This window comes from Taudactylus pleione, unplaced genomic scaffold (genome assembly GCF_031769625.1).
Source record: "Taudactylus pleione unplaced genomic scaffold, aTauple2 ptg000207l, whole genome shotgun sequence".
Taxonomy (NCBI): Eukaryota; Metazoa; Chordata; class Amphibia; order Anura; family Myobatrachidae; genus Taudactylus; species Taudactylus pleione.
In genome coordinates, this window is record NW_028284609.1 from 2,185,005 (window position 1) to 2,207,107 (window position 22,103).

Sequence of the window (22,103 nt, forward strand, 5' to 3'; positions counted from 1 at the left end):
TAACTACTGAATATAGAGCGCCTGCATATATACCCTTAAAGAGAGCAGGCAATACAATAGGAACGAGTTAGCATAATCCCATTGGTTCTTCCTCTTGGTTTTTCTGTCATAGGTCAGTTTGTACAATGGTAGTTCAGCCCTCCAATGGCTCTTTGTGTGTGTTTTAACTAATCAATAGACACTACATACAGAATGCATTGTAACACATAATTTCCTATATTCCATAACCATCGAACGCAAGATGCGGCTCCCTCATTGATAGGTTCAGTTATCTGGAAATAAACAGTTTGTCAGTTTAGTACCAAACATGTCATGTCTATCATGTTGTATACCATTAATATCAAATACATGCATTTTACATCATAATTAATAACTTTAATATAAACCATAATGTGCAGGAACCTTTTATGAGGGCATGTATATTTATGTTTAAATGTAAGTATGCGTTGTGTGTCTAAATGCAGTGTAAAAAGGTGCGCTGTGTGCAGGGTTTGTGTTACAGCACAAAACATGCGCTGTGTGTGTTTCTACTTATAATTGCAACTATATATATATATATATATATATGTGTGCATGCATTGTGGATACCCATGTGATCATTTAAATACATATATACATATATATATATATATACCAATATATATATAAATATATATATATATATATATATATATACATACAGTAATATTACTTCTGTCTGAACTAAAATAATGACTGACAATGGAGTTTGTCCTGTTCACAGGTTGAGCAAGCTTTGGCAAACAGTCTCATAATTTTAACAAAAGGCTTTCCTATGTTTATTCAGAATACAATTGTCAGTCCCTCTTAACCACGTCAACATTTGATACAAGGCCTACAATTTCTAACGATAGCTAAACGTCTGCCAATTGTTTCTAAATCCACTCTCTCTGAGCATATCAGTGTCTGTGTTATACTTCAATTGCCACAGACATACTGTTTCTATATGCGATGTAAACACTCACAGTATATTTGTGTATTCTTAATTAATTGTCACAAACTTGTCCACAAGACATGTCTGCCATCACTGATATATGTATATTAATAAATGTAAGTATTGTTTTTGTAAGGACTTTTAACAGTGTTCTACTGCGTAGGAAACGTGCGATGCTAAATAATAACATAGCGCAGTATACTGTGTAGGATTCGCAAAATGGCGCTGAGTAGCCATTCGCAAAATGGCATCATGCAGATTTTGATTTTAACAGATTCTGTCTTAGCCAACCATCCGGCTTCAACATAATATGGTAACTACAGTTCTATAGCAAAGACTCGTATATGAAATATTAACATAGTAATTGTGACAGCCTACTCAGCTTCTGGTGTGACATTTACAAAGGATTTAGAACAGTATTTATATATTGATTTACATCTTGAACTACTTATCAAGTTTACTTTTTCTGTAAGATGTACAAAGAACTCCTTGTAAAACTAATATTTGAAATGGAACTGTTGAAAAAGTATTGTTGTGCTCTGCTGAAATTATTGTTTATTATTTGACTATTTATGGACCACACAATAAGAATAAATTACACATAATGCAATTCTTCTAATAATGATTTGCCTTAGAAATTCATTGATTATATCTTTGATATATTAACAGTTGTATTTATTTATTTTAAAACCTGCTTAGTTCTAAGTTAACTTAAGGCATAAAATGTTAGAGCCAAGACCCAGTTTTTTTTAAAGACTACATACTGTTTTATTCTAATGTTTAGTAGTGTACTAATTTTGTCTGTGTTTGAGGTTTAACTGTAACATACAGTATATAAGTCTCATACTTTATGGCTTTGTATAACCTAAGGTTCAAAGTCAGATTCATTATTTTCACCAATCACCAATGTACAAAGGATGTCTATTTGTGAGTCTGGATTGGAATGTGTAGATATTAAGTTATAAATGTGAGCTTGGAAATGAATAATATCATGCTTCTAAATCAAAAGTTACAGCAGCAAGCCTTTTTCCAAACTTTAAATCCCCCGTAATAGTCTATGCAGTCTCCTGATTAATCAAGATGAGTTCATGCTGAAAAAGCATTTTGTTTTACAGTGGCAATCTGTATTGATTGAGCCAGTTAAACTACAGGGTTGGCTCCCAAGTCTGACTATCCAGGTGCCTGAATTCAATTGTCCCTTAGATTAGTAGTCAGGAAGCCGGCGTTCGAAATGCCGACCGCCGGCTTCCCGACTGTGAAATCCCGGCATGGGACTAATGATAGGCGTCGAAATACAGATGCCTATCATTATCCAGATGCCGAAATCCTGACGCCTGGCATACCGAACAAAGATAAGCCGGGCGTCAGGACCTCTTAGCTGTGGGAGGAGGGGGATTGGTTTAGGGACTCCCGGGGAGTCCTAGGGGTAGGCACCCCCCTTGGAGGGTTGGGCTAGGGGAAGGGGGGGTTAGGGATAGACACCCCCCTGGGAGGGTTAAGTTTAGGGTGTGGGGAGGGGGGGTTAGGTTTAGGCACCCCTAGGGGGAGGGTTAGGTTTAGGCCATAGGGGGGAGCTTAGGGTTAGGCACCCCTAAAGGAGGATTAGGGTTAGGGGGGGAGAGGAGAGGGTTAGTACTTACCTTAGTTTGGGATTTTCAGCTTTCTGCCTTCCGGTGTCGGTATTACATCCACCGGGCTGTATGTCATACCGATTCCATCCCTTAATAGCAGAGCCAGATTAAGGGTACCAGCCACCCTAGGCTAAAATACTAATAGCATCCTTCCTCAACCATACTACCAGCAGTAATATTTATGTTCTGAGTTGTAACAACAGCAAGAAGTTTAGAAAGCATCACAGAGATTGATATATTATACACAGAGCATTACAGCAGCCACCGCCATACAATTGGAGAGCAATTGCACAGAGCATCCTAGTGACTGCCACACAATACACCTAGTGACGACCATACAATACAAAGATCGCCCTAGTTAATACAAAACAAAGAGAATTCTATTGACTGCCATACAATACAAAGAGCATTCTAGCGACCATTATAAAATACAGAAAACATTATAGTGACTGCCATACAATACAGAGAGCACCCAAGGTGACCCCTGTATAATATAAAGCACATTTTAAATTATAGGTTCAACAGTAATAGCTGACATTCAGGTTTCATTAAAGATATCTGATGCAGAAATAATTTAATGCCAACACATCTAACAAAGGACCCTGTTTTTTCCATGTATATCCAAATTGAAATGCCCCCAAACCAACATGCCCTCACTTTTTATTTATTTATTTGTACTTATATATATTTTTTAAAGATTCCTGTAACATTTTTATAGTGGTACAAAAAGACATTTTCATTAGAGCTAAGCAGCAAACAATAAATGTCATAAAGAGTGTGCTTAAATGCCTTTCGTGAGATATTTCTATATAACATTAGTAGCAATATATTTCTGGAAATTTTGCACGTATAGACACTAACATTGCTACGTGCAATACTGGATTTCTTGTTATCAACTATTTGATATTATATTTCTTTTCTTCTCACTCAGCACAAAATACATGATAAATGTGATGCCTACGAAACTACTTTTGAACCTATATTTTGCCTAAATACCATTGGTTTTCAACATCTAATAAGAAATTACAGACTTACTTTAATGATCATTTCTTGGTAAAAAATGGATTTGAAAACTTTTTGTTGTATTGTCCTTTTTGTGTGTTTAATAAAAGATTACTAATAAAACATTCTCAACGTCAACCACAGTTCACACACACTAGGAACAGCAGCAGACATTGAGATAAAAAGACACTGTTGACAGGGGTCAGGCAACCTATGTTCCATCTTGCTCGGATTTCAACAGAGATTTGCTGAGAGTTAACAGCAAAGGCTGATGAGACCGAACAGCAGTCATAGTGACTGTCCTAATCCAAAAATTCCTAGGAAGTTCCCTAGCTGGAGTGTAGAATGCACAGAATCCGAAGGATTTGATTTATAATGCAGGGAAATGGGATATTACAGCTTGAAACTAGACTCCCCGGGAGGGAAGGCAACTGTGACATACATACAATATAATATAACCAGTAGGAGACTACTGAGCTTTACACATTTTCCCACCTCATGGAAAGACACCTGTCTCTTCTTGCTAGCAGCTGCTCTCTGGTCTCTCTGGTCCAGTGTGCTAATTGAGCACTTAGATCTACACAAACAGCAGAAATTGTAGGGAAAGCAGCTTGCCACTGGGTAGGTGCAGCATCTCCATTCCACCGCTTATGCTTAATGTTGTGTCCACAGTTTTAGTAAAATCATATTAAATATACTATTATTGTGGATATGATTTCAGCTAGCATGGAGCGGGGATTTCTGGGCTACTGGATTGCATTTGCCTATAAAGCATATATTATTTTTTGAGAGAAACAATGTGTCTGTTTTCTGTTCCTGCTTGAGAGTCTGGATGGTATGAGGCATGCTGACCTGACTCCAAAGATCTAGACTGCTTCAACTGCTGCTTCTTCATTTTGGGATCTTATGTGGCAGGCAGTAAGGAAGCATGACCCACCTAATGATCTGTGCGTAGCAGCAGAAACCTGATAAACTCCCCTGCATTTGGCACTTATAAAGCACAATATTATATTGATAAAAGACTGCTTAATAGATACTGCTTCTATCATGTGACATATTCAGAAAATCATCAAGTGTCAGAAAAGAGGTGGAGTCCATTTTAATTTAGACCACTGCATCTGCAGTGTGGAGATGCTGCAAACTGACTGAAGGCAAGCCACATAGCCATTCATCAGCCTGACCCTGTGTAGTGATGCGTATGGTTCTCATTCTGTGCACATGCAGTGGCAGACACAATAATTATTAGGCACCCGCATTTCTCTATTATAGTGAAAGCTACAGAAAACATATACCTGGCATTGTAACCGTGAAAGTCCATCTATGCACAATTGCTGATTAAAAAAACTAAATCTGAACATATAAATGTGAAATATTACTAAAACAGTATAATTACATGAGTACTGCATGAAAGTCATAGAGGTCCATAATAAATGGCCTATAAGCAACATGTTATTCTTACTGACAACAAATTGCAGTCATTTAAAAATGATAAGTTATTATGTATACAGGTTGAGTCTCCCATATCCAAATATTCCGAAATACTAATTTTTTGTTAGCATTACTGAGATAGTAAAACCTTTGTTTTTTGATGGTTCAATGTACACAAACTATATAATTAAAAACATAGTATAAAATCACCTTAAGACTGTGTATATAAGGAATCAGTTCAAATCCCGACACCGGAAGACAGGCAGGAGTGACGATCCCGACATGTGATTTTGGTAAGTACAACTAACCCTGTCCCCACCTAACCCTAACCCTCTCTTAGGGGTGCCTAACTCTAACCTCCCCCCTAATGCCTAACCCTAACCCCCCCTAAGTGCCTAAACCTAACCCCCCCTGCATTCTAAACCTAAGTCAACCGAGGGGGTGCCTAACCCTAACCTCTCCCTGGGGGTGCCTGCCCCTAACCCCCCTTCCCCTAACCCTCCCAGGGGGATGCCTAACCCTAACCTCTCCCTGGGGATGCCTAACCATAACCCCCCCTTCCCTTAACCCTCCCGGGGGGATGCCTAACCCTAACCTCTCCCTGGGGATGCCTAGCCATAACCCCCCCTTCTCCTAACCCTCCCGGGGGGATGCCTAACCCTAACCTCTCCCTGGGGATGCCTAACCATAACCCCCCTTCCCTTAACCCTCCCGGGGGGATGCCTAACCCTAAGTCCCCCCCGGGAGCCCCTAACCTAACCTTCCCGCCCCGCAGCTGACAGCGGCTGCCGCCCTGCTTACCTTCGTTTGGTATGCCGGGCGTCGGTCTCCCAGCGTAGGGATAATGATAGGCATCGGGATTTCAATGCCTATCATTAGACCCCTGCCAGGATTAGACAGTCAGGAAGCCGGCAGTTGGCATTTCGACCGATGGCTTCCTGACTGCATCCCGTATATAAGGTGTATATGAAACATAAATAAATTTCATGTATGTACATAAACTTTGTTTGATGCACAAAAATATTGAAAATATTGTATAAAACTACCTGCAGGCTGTGTGTATAAGGTGTATATAACACATAAATGCATTCTCTGTTTAGACTTGGGTCCCATTCCCAAGATATTTCATTATGGTATGCAAATATTCCAAAATACGGAATATTCCAATATCCAAAATACTCCTGGTCCCAAGCATTATGAATATGGGAAACAAACTGTAATGTTAAATCCATTGTAAGTGACAGAGTAAATGTTTGCTAATATACCTATGTAAAAATAAAAGAACTTCACATTTTATTTCTAAATGCTTAAAAGTAAAGAAAACAGTTTAAGACTTGGTTTGTGCTGTGTTGCAGGGAAGCACATAGGCAGATGCCGCAGCATATTTCTAAAACGCAAAGCTGCTCGTGATGATGATCTGTAGATAATGAGCCGTGACAAGTCTGGAGTTGATGAAGCATAAGCGCATAGTAATAGAACACAAGGAAGTCCAAATATTGTCCTAAAAATATCGTTCTCTGCTGAGCGCAGCAGCAAGCACATCCTATCTGACACAGCTCACAGATACAAATGGATTAATAGTTGAAAACAAAGTTAATGTTAATGGTTTGCTATGAGAAATATTGTTAATTAGATAACTCAAACATTTCATATGTATATAAGTGCAGTTAACAGTGAAATCCTTGACTAAGGACTTTAATTCAGTTGTATGATGTTTTTTGCCGTTATTAATTGTAAAGTGCAATAGCTGAAGTTGTTATCAAAATGACCACATTACACTAAGAACACACAGTATACAGTATGACCATTTCTTAAATATATGTGCACCACAATGCAGGACTACTATAAAAAAAATTGTTATGTCTTGTTCCTAAAATATGTGTTTAAAACCATGTATAATAGTGGATTAGTCAGCATTCTCAAAGCAGTGTAACTTTCCCTTTCAGCAGGTACATACTATTTAAATATAATACATTTAATATATAATCATTTACTACTAAATCTAGTTAAAATTATATTACAGATGAATTAAAACTTTTGAAGGGTTGGGTACGGGATGACGGCGCCTAGGATCCCATCGGTCAAAATCCATATGCCGACATACTGACAGGGTTAGGATACTGACACCTGTTGGTAAGTATCCTAACCCTACCCCTAAACCTAACACTGTCAGCTCGCTGCCTAACCCTAACCCTCTCCCCCGCAGCCTAACCCTAACCCTCCCCCTAATGCCTAACCACAACCCCTAACCCTCCCCCTAACCCCGCTATTTACCATCGGGATGCTGGCACCGGGATTCTGACTGGTGATGGGATTCTGCCACCAGCATTCTGAGCCAGGATTTAAACTACATCCACTTTTGCATACTATTAATTCTGTTCTAAACATCACTGTAAACCAGTGGTTTCCAACTGCAACCCTCAAGTACCATGTGTCTGTTGAAGCAATTGGGAACATTACTGAAACAGCAAAATAGATTGACTCACCAGGGCTTGAAAAAAGGAATCCACAAAGCATGACTTGTTCGAGGTACTTGTGGACTGGTGTTGAGAACATCCTCTGTAGACAAACTATATAAAATACAATATTACACAAACATTAAATAGATGTTAATAGTTAAAATAGAATTTGCCTTGCCTATTTCTAGCTGTAACATATAGAGGTGTATGCTAGTGGGTGGGACTAACATGGTGAAATCAGGTACATTTATTTATAGCAGACAAGTGCCGGATCAGTCACTTATCTAGTTACTCCATCTGTATGTTTTGTCTCATTTTAGTTCAGACAGAAAATAACAATATTTTGCACTACAGTATGTATCTTCAGTCTTGGAAGCTTGCCTGGATTGCAAATACAATAATTTCTCTCCTGAACAAGGTTATGATTTTCATAGTTTCAGTGGCTTATTTCATGACAACTACAGGTTCACAATTCCACAACTTAATTACAGAAAATATTAATATTATTTCATTATTATATTTTTGTCTGTAAATCCTTATCAGCTAGTGATCAACTTGACATATTTCATATCCAAGCTAGACCCAGTCTATGAGTTATTTGCGTATATTTAATTATCTTTCTAACTGCAGCCTGTCTTGGACTGATAGACAGAATTTCATTTTCTTCAAATATCACTTTGTGAGTGTCTGTCTCTTTAATATTGATAAGAATAGCTTATGTTAGAGTTTATATCCGTTTAATTCACAAAATTTAATAAAGAGAAAACAAAGTAAAAACAGCTTCCTGCATGAGCCCGAGTTTTGTACTATATTAGAGAGAGTCGCAGGCAGACACACTTCAGATCAAACTGATTGTTGGTTCTGTCTGGGAAGATTATTCTTTCTGCAATAAGAATATCAGCCTAAGCATAACATACAGTATGGACCTGATATTTCACTATTGAAGATGGTAACTGAAATCTCAATGTAGTGGCCAGGCTTGTTTTATACACTTTGCTGCATATCAGCAAGACAATGACTGCTGATAAAATAGGCTTATAAATGATAATTTCACCAATGTTATAATCTCCAATGGACAGGACAAATATTCTAAACAGAATATGTGCACTAGGGATCCAAAATTCCATACATACTGTGTCATCTCTTGTTGTGCTATGGCTTCCAAAATTATTTACTTTGGAAAATTAAAATGTTTGCCTTAAGCACTCTTCTGCTAGAGTTTACACTCACTATTCTGCTTCCCACCAATTTTACTCCAGTATCGATATGATACATATATCATTCTCCCTTGCCCCAGTTGTTACTGATACGAGCATTGATACCCCATTGTCCTGGACAGACCACGCAGGTGTGTATGTCTTTTTGGATTTGTACAAAACCCTGCATGGCAAGCATAAATGGCGATTAGATGATTCCCTTTTATTACATCCCACCACTTTTTCTAACATTCAGTCTGCTATCCTTCATTATTTTGCTGATAATGCCTCTCCCGACATCTCTCCTGGTATCACATGGGGGGCCCATAAGGCTACCATTAGGGGCTGCCTCATCAGTTCCACTTGTGCTGCTAAGAAGAAAGCAGAGCAAGAAATACTCTCATCATTTCTATTTACTATGCATAAACTAACCCCATATTCCTCCCTTCTCTCAGATTGAGAACCTCAAGGGTCGATTGAATACTCTTTTCTCTCGCAGGGCAGCGGTCGCACTTAAAAAACTCCACCAATGCTTTTATGATAAAGCTGATCAAATTTACTCTATACTTGTGTTCAAACTTAGGCGAAAACAAGCATAAGGTATGTTTGATAAGTTGTATTTTCAGAAATTAGGTTCACTCACGTATGACCCCAAATTAATGGCAGATGAATTTAAAGAATTATTTAGTTCCCTATATAACCAATCCCAGATCCTTCCATCTCAGCCTATGGAGTCTGAGGGATTATGTTCATATTTGTTGGGCACTCGCTTACCCCATCTGTTGGAATCTCAGCTCTCAGTGCTCAATAAGGACATCTCTATGGAAGAAACATGCACTGATATTAAATCCATGTGATCCTCTGCTGCCCTGAGCACTGATGGCTTCTCTGTTCAATATTATAAAAAGTTTCTGAAGGCACTTGCCTCTCACCTCACCTTACCCCCCTTTTTAATAAAATTTTGCAAGGTGCTTCAGACTCGACCTTGGCTAATAATGAGGTGATCCTGAAGCCTGATAAAGACCCCACCCACTGCTCTAATTATAGACCAATCTCATTGTTAAATGTTGATCTAAAAATGTATGCCAAAATATTGTCCAATCGCTTGGGTCCCCTTCTTACTCATTTGGTTCATCCTGATCAAGTGGGATTTATTCCAGGTAGACAAGCTACAGACAACACCAGAAGAGTTATAGACCTGGTCCAATCTATATATGCACAGAAAACTCCCTCTCTCATTCTGGTGCTTGATGTAGAAAAAGCTTTTGAATGTATTTCCTGGTCTTTTGCATTTGAAGCGCTTAGAGCTATGGGCTTTTCTGTCAAATTTCTAGATTGTTTAATGGCGTTATATCGCACACCATCGGCCACGGTCACGTTTAACTAAATTACTTCTTCACTTTTTGGGATTGCCAATGGCACAAGGCAGGGCTGCCCCCTTTCCCTCTTAATATTTGCCTTGATCATGGAACCCCTGGCGATGAGGATTTATGGTAATAATAACACTACTGGCATAGAAGTTGGCTGTTCCAAACATAAAATTGCATTGTATGCGGATGATGTCCTCATTTTACTGACTGATCCACTCCAGTTCCTGCAGTCCCTTTTTGCTGAGATTGAGATATTTTCTCGATATTCTAGATATAAGATTAATATTTCTAAAACAGAGGTTTTAGACTTTTATATTCCCAAGTTAGTTAATTTTTCTTTGGAAGAGACATACCCACTTTGCTGGCATACATACACAGAAAATAAAATACCTCAGTGTTTTTGTCACCTGTCGATATCACCAACTTTTTCAGGCTAATTATCCCTGCGTTCTTTCTAAAATTAAATCTGACTTAGACTCCTGGTCCAATTATTTTATTTCTTGGATGGGTAGAGTGAACTCAGTTAAAATGAATGTTCTCCCTCGGCTCCTTTACCTATTTCAAACACTCCCGATCTTTTTTCCTTCATATGTTTTTAAAATTCTATAGTCTCACACCTCCCATTTCATTTGGACAGGAAGGTGCCCTCGTGTCAGTGTAAAGATTCTACAATTGCCTTCATGCAGCGGAGGACTTGGTATTCCAAACTTTAAAAATATTATATGGCTGCTCAATTTGCTTACTGTGTTTTATGGTACAATCCCGGTGTGTGAAAAGTTATGGCTGAAATTGAAGCAAATAGTTTGGGGCTGTCTACTGTCTTGACCGTACTCTGGCTCCCCATGCCATAACACCCTAGAATGATTTCCTCTCATCCAATTATAGCTCACTACTTGACTCTTTGAGATGGGGCCAATCTGAAATTTTCACTTGCCCATGCCCTTACTCAATTGTTCCAATTTTTCATAATCCCAACTTTCCTTCAGGCATGTTCAGAAATTCATTTAATTATTGGAAGGAGGGTGGTGTTAGATATTTAAGTGACATTGTTTGTGATGTTGACTTTCCTTCTTCCTCAAACCTCCAATCTCAACTGGCCATACCTTCTAGGAATTTTTATCAGTTCCTTCAGCTTCAACATTTCCACTGTAAGGTTAAACAGCGGCAATCTTCCAGACCCCTTACGACTTTTGAAAATCTGTGCATTAGACGGTCCTCAACTAATGGTTTAATTTCCAGTTTATATTTATTATTGTCTGAGGAATCTCCCCTGTCGCGTGACACCCATGAACTTGCTTGGGAGACAGATTTGGGTGGCACTCTTGATGAGGATGATTGGTCACAGATCTGGGAAAATGCTACCTCCAGCTCGATTTGTGTTAAAATAAAATAAAATATTTATAAACTGTTGTACAGATGGTACTATGTTCCATCACGCCTCTGTAAAATGTTTCTGGGTACATCAATCCATTGTTGGAGGGCATGCTCCTCTACAGGTACCTTTTTCCACATTTGGTGGTCTTTTTCAAAAATTTTGAATCTCTGGAGAGAAGTTATTAATCTCATATCCCATATTTTACAGGTTCCCGTCCTGTGCGAACCCAAGTATTTCCTTCTCCCTTTGGATCTCCTAACTGCTACTAAACACCAAAAAAAATTGATATACGACTAATTGCCAGATAGCCACTGATTGGAAAAAATTGGCTACCCCCCTTGGTTAACTCAATGATTTCTAGGATCTGGTATACCCTTCATATGGAATATATGACCAGTATCCTTTGACAAGGTCTGGGGCCTTCACAAAATGCTCCCTCCCCATTTGAGTTAGGTTATACTTTATTATCCTTTTGAATAGTTTCCATCTCCTTCTCTTTTTTCTTCTGTTTCTGTTTGTTTCTTCTTCTTGTCCTTTCTTTACGTTCTGCCACACCATTTTCTCTCTGAGCTTTTTCTTTCTCTTATTCCCCCCTACTATCCATAAATTTGGTCACTGTATTGTAATCCATATTTTGCTCAAATTGACTGAGTTATACTTTTGATTCTTATGTTGTTTCTCTAAGTCAATATTTTTATTATCTGTGACCTTTCAATAAATTCTATATTTATAAAAAACAAATGTTTCCTGTGACTTAAAGAATGGTGACTGAATCTGTAAATCTGTAGCTGCTGACAGTAGTGAATGGGAGGGAATATTTCTCTCCACATCAATCACTGACATAGGAACCAGTAAAATGTCACAAAGTTGGCTTGGATACCTTGGAGTTAGATGACTGCCAGGGACCCCTGGATGAACATATGATGGAGAGGGTTCCTGTAGTCAACAATGATATGAGATGTGCTATAGCTCCATTTTATGAAACTTTTACAATAGGGTGCTGTCAGAATGTCCTTACAAACATGCTTCAATGAGCTCAGCCACCATAAGTAACTCATCTAATACTTTTACCGAAGGGGCAAATGCAGAATTTCTAAATTTGGGTTTCTAAATGCTTAATTGCAAAGGGAGTGTGACCTTCCCATGGAAAGGACGTGATCATAGAATCGGAGGAGCATGTCTAGCACCTAACAATCCCTGTCTGCCTCCATCCCTAAACATTTATGTTTGAAATACTGTACACATGCCATTTTATTCCATCCTTCTAATTACATTTGCTAGGCCATACATTGATACAGTAATATTCTGGCCCATCCTGCACTTGCTTCGCATCTACAGACCATGTGATTATAGACAGAGATTAAGGGGGGTATCCAATTAACTCTGAAAAAAATTTTGCCCATAAAAAACGGGGGGTTTTCAACGATGTTCGGGTATTTTTCGCCGATTTTTTTATTGTTCTATCCAATTAAACCCGTTTATATCAGTTGCCACGAAAATACATAGGATCCACGAAAAGTTGCAGACCTATGTATTTTCTCTGCAGCGATCAGGAGAAAAACACCTTCTTATCGGGGATTGGTTTCGCCTGCCTGAGTTAGGCGAAACAAAATCCCTGATAAATGCTGGCTTCGGGGCTAATTGGATAGCCCCGAGTGAGGTAATTAGCAACGGTAATTTACTGCGGCTAATCAGATACCCCCCGAAGTGTGATTATACACACTTTCTTTCTGAGCATCATTACACTCTAGAATGCTGAACCGCATGCATTCAGCACTGCAGTTATGCTGTCTACACGGGGTGGACAGTAAAGAACTTAAAGGAAAGAATGCTGAAATTCTGCAGCTACATCAGATTCAGGATTAAAACTTTATATGGGGTGGGGGTCTGTGATGTGGTCTACCATGTGTGTACTAGTCTTTGCCTCTTTGGTGTTCCATACTGAATGCAATATACTGTAACTTGCTTTAGTCTATGCAATGTGAATAAAAGACAATAGACAGTATAATCTGTGATGGGGGTCACTCATGTAGGGTTTAGGCCTGGAGTGAATATAGTTAGGGCTGCCCACTCATTCTTAATAAGTACCATCTATCAAAGCAGTCATGACCAAAACATATTAGGCCAAAATATCTGAATGACAGACTTGATGTTCTATATGTGTATTGTATAGATTCACTTGTGATTTGCTATATTATTATGTTTCTTTGTATTGTATAGTTTAGTCAATAAAGTATTTAAATAAAAATGACAAAAAAAATTGAAGCAAGATTAACAGTATAACGAAACGATATTTCAAACCATTTGTGTAAACCATGAAGTTTTGCGAAGTGCAATTATACATATTACTGATATCTTGTTAAATATGTTTTAACACTGGTAGTTAAAAATATTTCAGTGAATGAACATGTACAAATCTTTGCTACATCTTAACGTGTGTTTTTATGGCTGTGTGTACAAGAGCTAAATGTATGACGCTAATGCTCCTGTAATCTTATTAAATTTAAATTCGTAGACCAATATATATGACATTAAAAAACAAGAAAAATCCTTCGACCCCCCTTTAGCAATAAATGTGTAATATTGGTAGCATGCACCTGATCTAGCACTATGAGGTACTGTATATGAGTGTACAATCAGCCATCCATAAAACCTGGTCATTTCTACTTAATTCCTAAGTTTCTACAGGGATGTACAGATACCAGTAATGCCACCATGATGGGAAACGGATACAATTTTGTGTAGGAGAAAAGTTTCTATTAGTGCTTAGGTTAGAATAATACAGGTAGCAAAGAAACGGACAAGCAGGCACCTGAAGATGTGGCAATATCCTTTTTTTATTAAAGCTTCTTCTTTTAAATCTGTTTAGATTCATGTTAGATAGTGCAGGGTATATAAGCAATCAGTAAGTAGTTGTGCTAGTAATGTTCTGTAAAGCTGTCTGCAAATAGCTTTGTTTCTGTATCACAAGATGGTAAGATTAGGCTCATTCACACTTTAGAACCAATTTGTTCTGTATACTCTAATGGGAAACCTTATTGCAGCTTTTTGATCTGTTCCAAAATGTGCTATCCGTGATTTTCTTCATTACTCTCTCAGGCACTATTTAATGCTTTTCTCAGCCATGTAATTTACGACTAGGCTACTCTCCAAACACGTCAAAGATGAAAATGAGAATCTATTATCAATTTTTAACATATTGTATTAGACACTAATCAGTGTCGCCAGCCAAGGTAACAAGTAGTCTGTGACAGTCGGCACGTAATGTTTTTTTCTAAGTAAGGTCCTGTTGTCCTTGATCTCTTGCTGAATTTATTCATAACAAAGATTGCCTCTCTAAACACAAAGTCTCAAAACAGAAACTCAAAATTCATTAGAGATCTGTGTGTGCAATCTTTATAATGTGGACATTTATGTGGTGTATTCACAAGGGACAGTGCAAATACATTTCAAGATCATTTGTTAGGAAAGATGTTTTAGGCTTACTTGTGTAGTGTATATAATGTGAATGATGTTGAATTATAGCAGTAAATGGCATTAATAAAGTATACTGTACATTTTGTTTTTTAGGTCTGAGACAAAAGAGCAGACCCGTCCTCTGAATTCAATACCAAGAAAAGCCCAAACAAACAAATTCTGTAAGTATTTACACTTATATTATTTTGGAAATTATATGAAGAAATGCTTAAGATAAGTTGATCATGTGATGTGATACAACAAATGCTGTTTATTGACACAGAAATTTGAATTTACAGTCAAGTGCAGATTTATTTCTAAAGCCGAGCATACACTATGCATCTATTGGCCAGATTATCAGTGGATCGGGCCAATAATAGCATAGTGTATCCAGTAGCTGTGACCAATCAGCGATGATCGGATGGTCTGGCATGAGAAATCTTCCAACATACCCGACTGATCCACTCATTGGTCAGCCACATCTAGCAATGTTTTACGTTGCCATGGCAAACCGCCCTATATTTTTCCTGTTCCTTCACAGTTGAAGAACAGAGAAATGTCTCCTCCCCAGGGGAGGAACCCAGATATTGTGTGGCCATACACTGTGACATATTTCTCTTTGTATGGCCATGATGTCTGCTGGTTTCAGGCTGTCTGATAAAATGTATGTCAGTCTGAAAGACATTTTATTTGACATTATATGTCCAGCATAAGTTACATTAAGTTATTTTGTTTGTTTGTTGTCACTGTGTCACCTCATCTCTTTCTCCACTCCAAGGGTGAACTCAAGATGTTCATGGATGGGAAACCACCTTTATAAAACCTCATGCCAAAGCTGATTAATAGATTTAGCACATGTGTAATATATAGGATGAAATAAGTACCAAAAATACAGTATATTCACAATATATCATTTTTATCTTAGCCTAAAATAGCCTAGCACAATCTCCCAATCAGTATTTGTTATTAAGATATTACAAACACAAGTTTTTCCTCCCAGAATTGTTATTGCAATCCCAAAGTGCTACCACTAAAATTATAACTAAATTTAAATTAATATAATTATAATCAAGGTTACCAGTGCACATATTTTACATTAGCATTAAAAAACTTTTTAAAAGATTACCAGCACTGCATTTATAGCATATTTTATGATTGATATCACTTGATGGTTTGACAACCATAATAATTGCCCATCACAAATTCATTATTATTTTAATCCAAGACAGTGCATTAGAATTAGACAATTCATTCCACCAGCATATTTCCCCTGTTTCTTTTGAGACCTTCACAAAACTAATACCCATTAGATAAATTACACAGATTACAACATTACAAATGCACAGTTTGTTATACAATAATCTCTCTATTTGTCAGATTCACAATAATCCTACTTACTGTAGTGAATAAAAAGGATTTAGAGGAAACACCTTTAGATTATCTGACAGTAGCTCAACCATACCTACCTGCAGTCACTGCTGGTTGGACTGGAAGAGAATTACTAGTTCTGGCTTCTGAACTGCCTGGGAGGGCTGTCATTTAAAGGAATGTAACCTTCCTAAGCAATTTATTATTTGTCTTAAAGATAGAACAGGCTTAATGTGTTTCAAACGTAAACATATTTATTTCTAACTTTGATATATATTGATAGTTAAAATCAGTATTCCTTGCTTTTAAATAGAAATATTAGCTACTATAGACAAAAAATATAGATAATACATTTTGAGGTTTACATGCTTAACTAGTACGTAATTGGGTAACTTTGCCACTTGGATATTTTCTTCAAACCATTATTTCAAAACATATTTCGTTGTCAGCCACCTTGTGAAACTATAAACTTTGGCAATATTTTTATTGCTTAGATTAACATGAACAATTGGATTACTTCAGAAAACTCCTGTAGGTAATTTCAAGGTTTTTCAGATTTCCTTTAAGCGTGTAATTTGCTTTAATCATTTGCATGGTGGAAAGAAAAAAAACAGACGACACATCAAAGACTTTAAAAATCATTATTTCTAAGTCTTCAATGCGGAGTATTTATCTTACATAGGTGGTGTTATTTACTTTTTCTCAAACATTTTGTCAAATTCCAAAATCATGTGACCACGTTATAGAGAAATGTGCGTGAGACAAGATTCAATGACTAAAAGTTTAAAAGATGAATGCTAGATTTGCTTTGTCAAGCACCTGTAAGTTTATAACATTCCTGAATATTTAAATGCCTGAAATACTGTATCTATTTGCAAATAATTATATGTAATAAATACCTTCTGACTGTAAAGTGCTTACAAGTTGTTGTTTTTTGGCCAATAGATAATAAAATTAGATGAACTGCAATTTTAGTTTTCTTTCTTACAATTCGTTTTACATCTCTCCCTCTCTGTAATGTACCTTTTAATTTGAAACAGTCTATATTGGAACAGACACCATTTATCAGTACTACTTACTGACTGAATTTTTGATCAATACAAATATTCTGTACAGTGCTCAAACCCATACGTAATATAACACATCACTGACCATTTGGGGCTGTTACAATTGAATAAATACACAGAATCCCCTACCAGAGTTGTAATCATTTATTTTTATCTTTTCTCCATTTAAACATATACATTGTTATTTGAATATTTTTGCAAAATCTAATTCAATTTAATAAATAAAATTTTAAATCTGAGATTTAAAACCTCAAATCATAAGAAAACAAATCCTAGATATTGTAAATACATACTAGTGGACTCTCTTCTGAATACCTGCTGAGCTTTAATCTAATTCAATAAATTTACATTTCACTGATGCTTCATACGGGACAAAGTGACATTTCACTTTTTACTGTTTCCGTGTTAACTGTAAAGTGATTTCAGTTTTTTTTTACTTTTTTGCCCAATAGATAAGAAATTAACTGTTGATTACAATTTTAATTTTCTTTCTTACATTTTTTTCACATATCTCCCTCTCTGTAGCTGTTAAATTGAAACAGTTTAAACTTGAACTTTTATTCTGTCTCCAGTTTTGTAGTGTATCTGAATCTGCTACACATCTGTGATTTAGTTTCATGTACTATATGTAGACAGGTATGGTTACAAATTCAAAATATTAAACAATTTATGAAATGGCCCATTAACTATTAACTGAACAAACAAATCCAGAGTCCAGAATGCAGGACATGACATGGTGTTAAAGGTACAAACTAGAATAAAAACATCACATGGCCACAGATAAAAATACATTCCTCCATCACCCAAGGCCTATTGCCATTTAAGTGCAGAGTACTGGCTAGGAACCAATTTTGCACACAATGGCTAATGGCATTTATAACGAAATGGCAGGAAGGGTACAATAAGAAAGAGGGCAGATAAAAATTATATTCTCTGTGTTTTCTCCTACTCATAGTGGTATTATGATATGTCCCTCAACACTTGGAAGCTTTAACCAGATGTCACATTTCTTTATACATTTTTATTTTGTTCTTTAAAAGTTTTGAAGTTCATCTGTAGCATTAAGCAGGTTCCTTATACCTGTAGTAATTATTCCATATCATGCTTGAGCAGGTGATAAAATCTGGTGAAAAAATTGGCATCAATTTTCTGAACTACATGCAGGTAGGTAAGGTGAGCAATAAACAGACAGCATGTAAAGTCAAAGGGGCATATTTACTAAGCAGGGGCTTTGTATGTGGCTTGAACCCACCAAATATCACATGAAGTTTTCAGAGGTAAATCATCTGATTTATAATCCTGCACTTTGAAACAGAAAATGGAAACTGCTTCCAATGTGTGATGGTCATACACATCCCAAAACGCTGATGTTCAAATTTAACCCCAAATACCACATCAAACAACTGAATGGCTTTGCATAGTTTGAGCAGCATAAGAGGAATGGGCTGCATGTTAGGAGATCTGAGTGGCATTTGGGGCACATGATGGGAGGACAAAGTGACATGTGCAAGCATGAAGGGAGGCCTGAGTGTCATGTGGACATGTCTGGGGGCATGTGAAGAGGTCTGATTTTATGTGGAGAGTTTTGAAGTAAATGTGGGACCTAAGTGCATGTGGGGGGGATTTTATAGCAGCTCGAGGTCTGAGTGCTTTGGGTGGGTGCATTTTGTGGCAAGTAGGATTCCTGGGTGGCATGTGGTGGCAGTTTGGACAAATTGAGGTGCATGTGGAGGCATTTTGTAATTATAGTAATTTGTATATAGTCTTAATGCTGATTCAACTAACAGTTTACAGAAGTATGTTGACCATGGCATTGATTCAACATAAGACTATTTGTATAGCGAGACAATTATGTTTTACAGTATTTTATATGTTCAGATTTTTTATGTGTAAGCACACATTCATTTATTTTTCTGATAAGATATATGTAATATTAAGTGTTTTTTTTTTGGTTTAGTTACCAATTTTGTTTTTCTTCTCTGTCACCCAGTTGCCAATTATCATGTGTAATCTTTGGCATAATTTTTTTCTTGCTAATTTTTGGGATGTTTTTTATTGTTTAAATTTAAGGGCAATGTGCATCCCTACCAAAGGTGGGAAGATCCAAGTATGTCAGGTTGCCCAAGACAGCTTGAATCCTGTAAAATCAAAATGGTGGATTCAGATGTGGCTGCTTGAATCAATGGCTGGCTGTTTCATGTGTGGTTTGGCCTCTGATAAATCTCAGTTTACAAACCACACATAAAAATGCCAAACTAAATATTCTCCAAGAAGTCTAGTAGGACCCACCATTAAAATCAGGGGATCCAATTCTGCTGTCACTTTGCCATTGTCATAATCTTCCCTTTCTTCATCCTTAGAATTAATAAAAGCACCCCTTTACTAAGCAGGTATCATTATCAATGTTTACAGAAAATATTTCTCTGGAGGAAAAATAAGCTAATTTATAAAATGAGCATAAATCTCAGGCCATCCTTTTCACTTTGCAGTAGAGTTCATTTTTGTGGCCACCATAACAGTATTTCAACAAAGAGAAAATGTTTGTAAATCAATCCACAGAGAGTTCACTTCATTCTTGTAAAAAGATCTCAATGACTTTGAAGTAGTTTCTCTCTGTTCTGTAGTTTGTGTGTAGAGGCTGCTTTGTAATTTATATGTAACTCTCAGTTAGTAGAGATGCATACATAAAGCTAATGACATTCATAATATAATTTAATATGTTGAGCAAAAAGGTGAGGAATTTCAGATTTATTCACTGCATCCATTAAAAGCAAGATAGTGACATTGCATAAGAAGTACAGAGGCCTGCATTTAACACAAATCACCAGCACTACCCAATGTGCTTCATTGCATGATTGATGAGTTCTGGCCTAATAAGTCTGTCCATAAAAGCTATCTGCCAGATGACTCAGCAAACAAATGAATGTGAGCATACAGAGCCAGCTAAAGCTGGGCAAGCTGACTAAGTGCTGGCTGTTGTGACCATGGGCAAAGCATCCTGGGCTCCAGGCACCAAAAATATTAATTGGAGAAAGGAGCTTTGCAGTTTTTAAATGAGAGAGGGAAGTAATTTTGTAAATCAAAAATTGACTAAAATAAACTAAAGATGACACTGTGTATCTTAATAGTTTATACACATATTTATGAAAAATAATATTTTTTTTGTATGAAAATGCAGCTATATGCCCAACTTGTGCATGCATATATTAAACCTCTCAACATCCCAATTTTAGCAGGTCAGTCTCTATATGAAGATTCTTTCCAACTGTAACAATTGAAACTGAATTGTACACTTAAATATTTAAATTACAGTAGTATTTGTGTAACTATATAAACACACTTTCCCTTATAAAGTAAGCCTGGATGATGCAGATTGTATCCCATGAGGGGGACAAATGCAGGATTTTTAGAGGAGAGTTTCCAAATGGTTAATTTTGGGCGGTGTGGCCAGTCCATGAGGAGGGCATAATTAGCACTTATTATTTGCCTTATGCAAAGTGAAGTGCATATAATACATCACATACACAGGGCTAGCAATGATAGGAAGCTGTTTGATATGGTAGTAGGGCTATCCTTCTGAGCTGAATTTTTTTTCCAGATGTGGGCACCATTTTAAAATCCAAGTCCCTTGCTCTGCGGAGTACTGGAGCCAGTCCAGGAGGCTTGGGGAGAAGCAGAAGAACCTATCACCTCTGAAAAATATGTACATGTCTCCTTATATATTGGATAGTGTATGTAATACAGTATTAATAATTAACCTATGTAATATAGGCCAGTTTTTCCCAGGCTCATTCCTCAGGGAGCACTAACAGTGCATGTTTTCCAGGTCTCCTCACAGAATCACAAGTGAAATAATTAGCTCCATCTGTAGATCTTTTAAAATGTGTCAGCCAGTAATGAATACACCTGTGCACCAACTAGGAAGAATTGAAACCGTGCTCTGTTAGTGCTCCCTGAGGAATGAGGAATGAGTTTGGGAAACACTGGTATACATTGAAAGGAAGCGAGTCTTAAAAAATAAGTTTCTGTACCAACCATAATTATCTCATATAAATAACAAAAGTGGTCAGGAAAAGGTTAAAAATCACATAATAATAATACATCCATACATACAATAACAGTAAAACACAGAACTGAGCTTTCTAAGCACACATTCTAAATGATGGAATGATTAATTTTGGTACAGGAATTAAACTTTTTCTCCATTAATAAACATATACTCTCCCACTTCATGTTAAGACATCGGTTTTGTCCTGCTGGCAGCTGCTTTCTGGTCCAGTGCACCGATTGAGTGCTCAGATCTACATAGGTCCCTTAGTATTGCATGTTGTGGCTGCAGCTTTAGAAAATTGTATTATATACTACTGGTATTTTGGTCATGAGTTGGGAGGGGGGTAATTGGAACCCCCTCTTTACTTTGCCTGTGCCCATGGTAACATGTATTGAGTTGTTTTGCAAGGGGAAAAAAAGAGCCTGAGGTTTCCTGCTGGACTGGGGAGACCTGCAAAAATTAGCAATGTCCATGCAATGAGAGATCTCATCTTGTAACACAAATCAGGTCTGAAAGATTGCAGAGTCCAAGTTAGTGCAGCCTCCTAGATTCTAGGTGATGAGAGATTATGGAGCAGCAGAATGTAATCAACAGGGAGTAAAAACCTTTAGATTTATCTGTAAGTAGATCATTAGCCTCTTTAAGTGTTGTATCTGTAAAAGGAATTTTAGATGTACTATGTCTATCATTTTCAGGTGTGTTACAGAAATTGGTAAATTATTTTTTCTCTTAACTTTTAAATCCATTT

The 22,103-nt window shown here is 37.1% G+C and overlaps 1 protein-coding gene across 3 annotated transcripts in view; it reads left to right on the forward strand.

Annotated features, from left to right (window-relative positions):
- The window catches only part of SYT1 (synaptotagmin 1), a 783,192-nt gene that overhangs the window by 161,649 nt on the left and 599,440 nt on the right, over positions 1–22,103 (forward strand). For all 3 annotated transcript variants that reach the window (XM_088478101.1, XM_088478105.1, XM_088478102.1), the window contains one exon: positions 14,984–15,051. The gene's annotated coding sequence lies outside the window, so the exon portion shown is untranslated. The remainder of the gene's footprint in view (positions 1–14,983; positions 15,052–22,103) is intronic.